This window comes from Amblyomma americanum, chromosome 4 (genome assembly GCF_052857255.1).
Source record: "Amblyomma americanum isolate KBUSLIRL-KWMA chromosome 4, ASM5285725v1, whole genome shotgun sequence".
NCBI classification, from domain to species: domain Eukaryota; kingdom Metazoa; phylum Arthropoda; class Arachnida; order Ixodida; family Ixodidae; genus Amblyomma; species Amblyomma americanum.
Window position 1 is genome coordinate 196,374,564 of NC_135500.1, and position 6,000 is coordinate 196,380,563.

The window sequence follows — 6,000 nt, forward strand, 5'->3', positions numbered from 1 at the left end:
AGGCTTCGCAAACAGGCGTACTCGCTGAGAGCTAGTGGCTGGCTTTCTTTACACGAAAAAAAGGAAATTGCTGGGAGTTTGAGCATGGCAAGGCTTTTTCTCGTTTTGCCAGCAACTACAGCATCCCCGGAAATGTGCGGGTCGCTCATTTTATTCGCAGACACGAGATCACATATCAAAGTGACCGCTCTGAAAACTGCGGAGCGTCTCATCCGCAACGAAAATTCCATATTGTGAAAGTGTATGCGGCCTCGGTTTCCGCCTCAGCAGGCAAGCAATATCGCAGTTATGGGTGAGGAAAATAAGCCCCGTCATGTTTATTCAGACGGGTGCGAGTCTAGCAAAGGACGTCTGCATGCAAGCATTCTGGTTTCGCAAAGGGCGTGGTGTTTCTCACAAACGGCACTTCGTACAAAGCGCCAGTTTGATTTATTCCATGGCGCCTCTGGATTTGGCGCGCATATAAATACCGCGCGAACTGGAACCACGCGGAAAGCGAGGCGTGCAAGTTTCCACGAAGTTCCCGGCGTAAATTATGTCGCTCGTACGTTGGTCAGCGCAGAATTGTCTTAGTGGCCGGGAGGAGAAGAGGATGAGCACTTGGGGTGACCTTGAACCAATTTTAATAATAATAATAATTGGTTTTGGGGGAAAGAAAATGGCGCAGTATCTGTCTCATATATATTTGGACACCTGAACCGCGCCGTAAGGGAAGGGATAAAGGAGGGAGTGAAAGAAGAAAGGAAGTGAGAGGTGCCGTAGTGGAGGGCTCCGGAATAATTTCGACCACCTGGGGATCTTTAACGTGCACTGACATCGCACAGCACACGGGCGCCTTAGTGTTTTTCCTCCATAAAAACGCAGCCGCCGCGGTCGGGTTCGAACCCGGGAGCTCCGGATCAGTAGTCGAGCGCCCTAACCACTGAGCCACCGCGGCGGGGCCAACCAATTTTGCCTCTGCGGCTTTTTGTATTTCAGCCAACCGAAGTCGGTGGTCCCTTTTAAGCATGCGACGTGGCTTATGGGCAGGAAGGCTGAGCGACATTTTTTCATAGTGTAACTCAACTGCGGTATTCATCTCCTGTAGCATTCCATAAATCAACAAGGAACACCCTAGAGATTGGAAGAGATTTTTTAGCGAAGGTGACTAGGTCCACTGTCGTTTCCTTGTCGTAGGAAGGATGCGAAAGGGAAGAAGAAGAGAAGTTGAGGTTCTGCTCTGTTTTGAAGCGGTAGCTTCACTGCTAGAGGTACAGTGCTCTAGAACCTAAGGTTCTAGAACCCAAGGTTCTAGAGCACTGTACTAGAGATAACGGGCTGAGATCGCCGTGTAGTTCCCATGGCCTTCAGGCTCAGCCAGGGTCAAACCTTCAGTTTGTTTGTAGAACCAGTGACTGGTTAGTGGTCAGACTAATGGGCAGGACATTGCAAAGGTCAAAGGTCTAGGTCAATGCAGAAAAAAGGTTAGTACTGCACGAATTAGACACGACAGGAGAACAGGAACAAACACGACAACACAGGCACAGTGCGCCTGTGTTGTCGTGTTTGTTCCTGTTCTCCTGTCGTGTCTAATTCGCGCAGTACTAACATTTTTTCTGCAATGAACCAACTAGCCCGCAAGAACGTTCTACTTCATTTAAGTCAAGGTCGAATGTCAAGCACGTTTCAAGGTCAAGTCAAGGTCACCACGGTCATCAAGGTTATGTAAAGGTGAACCGAATTCGGATCACGTGATCGACTCTTGGCTTGCCGGGTAGCTTCAAGAGGGTTTAGCCTGGCAGAGACCAAACGACCAAAGCATAGCGTAACAAGACTGCCAGACTAGACCATCGTGAAGCCACCGCTTCTCCATGGGTTTAACCAAAACTAGACCACCGTTAATTTTTCACCGCAAGAGCAAGACGGCAACGAACGAGGGAGACATTGTGCGTCAGAACTATGCGATGCCCCTTAATGAAAATTGTGCGATCATTTAATCAAGAGCTATTCACGCAGAAAAATCCCATTCGTAATTCTTGCCAAAACTCAGCCGACGCGATCGGATACCGAAGTCGTAGCTTCGTTCTCAGTAGCAAGACACTTCTGGTGTGGGCTATCACGAACACGTTTTTTTTAGAGTGCGCTAACTATGTTAACGCGAAGTTTAGTCAAATAATATAGCTAATTAACTTACTCGTACTAGCTGGATGAACCGCTTGCAGGTTTGCGCGCAGCTTTTCACTGCGGCGAATTAATTAATGTTCTGAGTCTCAATTCATTCCCGACTGGAAAGCGACTCGTCTCATTCTTTCGCTGGACACTGTACTAATATATCGCTAAGATATGTATTATTCATGAATAAATTTTGGAGGTACATTAAATTTTTGGCATGTCGAAGTTTGCCTCAACTTGTACCAAAGACGCTGTTTTGGGAATTTAATCCTTAAGCAAAGTGTAGCGCTCCAGAAAATGAACTCCAGACCAGAGTACTCGAAGGGTACGAAGTGCAGATATAAATTTCCGCCACACTGTATCAGGATAGTTACTTGCATAAAGCGTTGAGTTCAGTACGCGCAAGAGTGTCAGGTTCCAAATGTTTCGCTAATAACTTTGTGAAGTTGTACTCTTATTTCGAAACCGCATAACTGGGCGATTCCCTCCCAGCCAATGCTTGTCTGAAGGGTGAAGGAATTCCTGGGACACCATGAAGCAAATGCAAATACCTTTATTTCAGCGCCATGTGTGGTGTTAGGGGTGCACCCAAAAAGCCTAATATTGTCTTGACAAAGGAGTGCGCTCCCCCCCCCCCCCCCCCCCTTCCATCCAGCCTGCTGTAAAAAGCGGCAGAACAGATTGTGTTGCTTATATCTTTTTCCTCATAAACTAATGCAAGCTTACAGCGTAGCCACTGAGTAAACTATAAAACCGAGGTGGTTGTGACGTAAAAATGGGTGTAGCCAAGGCTGGAATAGGCTCAAATAGGGTCAAATTAATAAAGTTCAGATTTGGTGCAGCCGGAATGACCTATTTCACTGACAGTCTGCATGCTTAAAAACCAGATTAAAATAAATAAACCTGCCTGCGGTATCTTAGTCGTTGCCAATGCAGCTCTTATGCCAATGTTTGAACAAGAAGTCGCCAGTGTTTATTTCGCTTGCAAACGAGCCGGCACTTGCCTAATCGGTCACGATAGGCTTGTGGCTGATTTTTCGAGATTTTTTAGCTGCTTGCTCTCGCACTCATGGTGTAAGAGCCAGTTGCACGTAGTCTTTGAGATGCCGGCTTTTAAATACGCTTCTCAGACATCGGAAAGGTAGCGTGCGCTTTTGTGCCACGCTTTGCCGACATTTTTGAAACATGCGCGCGGTATTCGGTTTTCCCGAGCGCAAGCAGCATGATCGGTCGCATCTTGGTTTTTGGATATTTGGTTTATGATTTAAGAGTATTTAACGTTCCAAAGCGACTCCGGCTATGAGGGACGCCGTAGTGAAGGGCTCCGGAATTTTCGACCACCTGGGGTTTCTTAACAAGCACTGACATCGCACAGTTCCGCCTCCATCGAAATTCGACTGCCGCGGCCGGGAATGAAGCCGCCAAGCGCCGTAATCACTAAGCCACAGCGGCGGGGTGTTTTTGGATATCCTTGGTTTGGGTTAGGTTAAGGTTTGTTTTCAGGTTTCGTGCACCATGCGTATCGAGTAGCGGGGAAACGATGTGGCATGTGGGACTTCGTACGCAAATGCGTAGAGCAAGGTTTGCATTGCATAAATTCAGACCATCTGCATCAAGGAGAGAAGGCTCTAGGAGGCCGCGAAAATTCATCCGGTTGTAAACTCCACTAGACCAGCGCACATGTCGAAAGCAGTCGCCTTTCCTGTCGAATCATCACGACATCTATGCCATTTTGTTCAACTACAGATTCGACATTCATAAAAAGAAAAAAAAACCTGCATCTTAATGCAGCCTATCACCATTCGAAGAGCTTCCAGTCGACAGAAGAATATTTACCACCTACGGGTCCGTCCTATTATTTTTAAGTTTCTTTAAAGTACCACATGTACAGCGAAGTTTTAATGAAGATCCCACTGTGCACAGGATGCAGAAGGCTTGTGTGACCTCTAGAATTTCGCCTCTTTAAAAATTCGACCGATGGAGACAAAATTCTGGAGGCCCCTGTACTGTGCGATGCCAGTGCACATTAAAGAACCTCAGGTGGTCGAAATTTCCAGAGCCCTTCACTGCGGCATCCCTCATAGCGCGAGTCGCTTTGGGACGTTAAACCCCCATAAACCATAAACCATAAACCAGAAATGCCCGATAAGTTAGGCAAAAGTCATTAAGGAAGCTAAAGAAGCTACGGGCGTTATTATTTGATTATTCAACTGTTTTCCTTATGCTAGTGCTGGTTCACTGCCTCGAGCAGACTTATCTAGTGAAAGTGGGTGCCTGCAAGACGGGGTTGATAAGCAGCTTGAGATTGGCGATTATTCACCTTTGCCTGTGCTTGTATGCGTGTCCTGGGCCGCGACTGTTTTTCCTGCCCCCCCCCCCTTTTTTTTTGTCTTCAAGTGATACCTTATTGTTCAATTCGTCATCCCATATGTATGCTTTACTTTTAATGTATAGCTAGTAGAGATTATCTGCACTTTGTCACCCTTACCACGGTTTGGTTAAGTGCTGTTCCATAGCTTTTTTTTTTATAGCACTAGTTTTGCGGCAAAAGTCTTCACCGGCGGAAAGCGAGCTGTTTTTTAGTTTGAACCCTTCGTCCAGAATTTCATTATTCTGCCGTGAATTCATTAACTTAAATATAACTGGCCCGTCTTTGTTTATGGTTTTCCCAAACGGTGAATTCCTTGTGCTTCAAAGTTGCGTGGGCCGCGGCGAGTGCAAAGTTTCGTCCAACGTTGTCGGCCATGGCTGCAACTTTCGGCGCTTGTTAATATGCTAATGTCGTTCAGCGCTGATGACGAGCTCCAGCATTAACATATAAATGAACACACTGTGTCTAATGCGGAGCTGTATCCGAACAGGGAATAATTAACGCCGCAGCCTGCGCTCAGTTTTCACCGAGATTCTCGCCAGGAAACCTCTGCCCCTCTCAGCCGCAAAATCGTCGGTAGTTTGCGCACACCGAGAAAAAAAAACTTGATTGCGGCTGCGTTACGAGCCCATATAAGCGTGAATGCCACTAGTCGCGATGGAAAGCCAGGCCCAGGCTCCTCTCTTAGTACTTAACCTGCCCTGAGGGTTTTAGCTCCTCTCTTAGTCCTTAACCTGCCCTGAGGGTTTTAGCTCCTCGCTTAGTCCTTAACCTGCCCTGAGGGTTTTAGCTCCTCTCTTAGTCCTTAACCTGCCCTGAGGGTTTTAACTCCTCTCTTAGTCTTTAACCTGCCCTGAGGGTTTTCTGGGGCACCTTTTCTGCACAAACGCTGGTTTCTAACCCCCAGTTGCTTTCATAAGTACGTGTAGCGCCATTTCTTGCGACTATCGGGCTGGCTGCGTATTTTAACACGCATTACACTCGCCAGCTGACCGATGCTATGACCTGCGACTGCGCGCGTTCTTTTGGGTCGACTGGGTAACTCAGCACTGTGATGCTAGCGGCTGTGAGTGCTCCGCCGAAGTGGTGTAAGGTGATGGGATAGCACACATCCTTTCTGTCAGGCACACAAGTTACGCTAGTTAACTTCCGGTCAGCGATATTTACTAGGAAGGGAGTCCTTCGCTTTCCTTAGGTGCAACAGCGCGGCCTGTTTGTGACGCTAGGGAAGATGCTAGCCCAGCTTTCTCAGCGCCGCTGGGTGAATGCTGGCTGGCGTGGAACTGAAAGGAAAGGAATTGAGGCTGTAAGAATTTCAATATTCAGTTTTGATTTCAAAAGCCACTGCATCGGAACAACCATCGAAGACAGGAGCTGTCATGAAAAGCAGCTTGGAAAATGGAGATGAAAACACGACAGCAGCCGAAACTGTCTGGCACTTTTCTATTCACGTGATGAAAAAAAGGCTAAGTTTAATG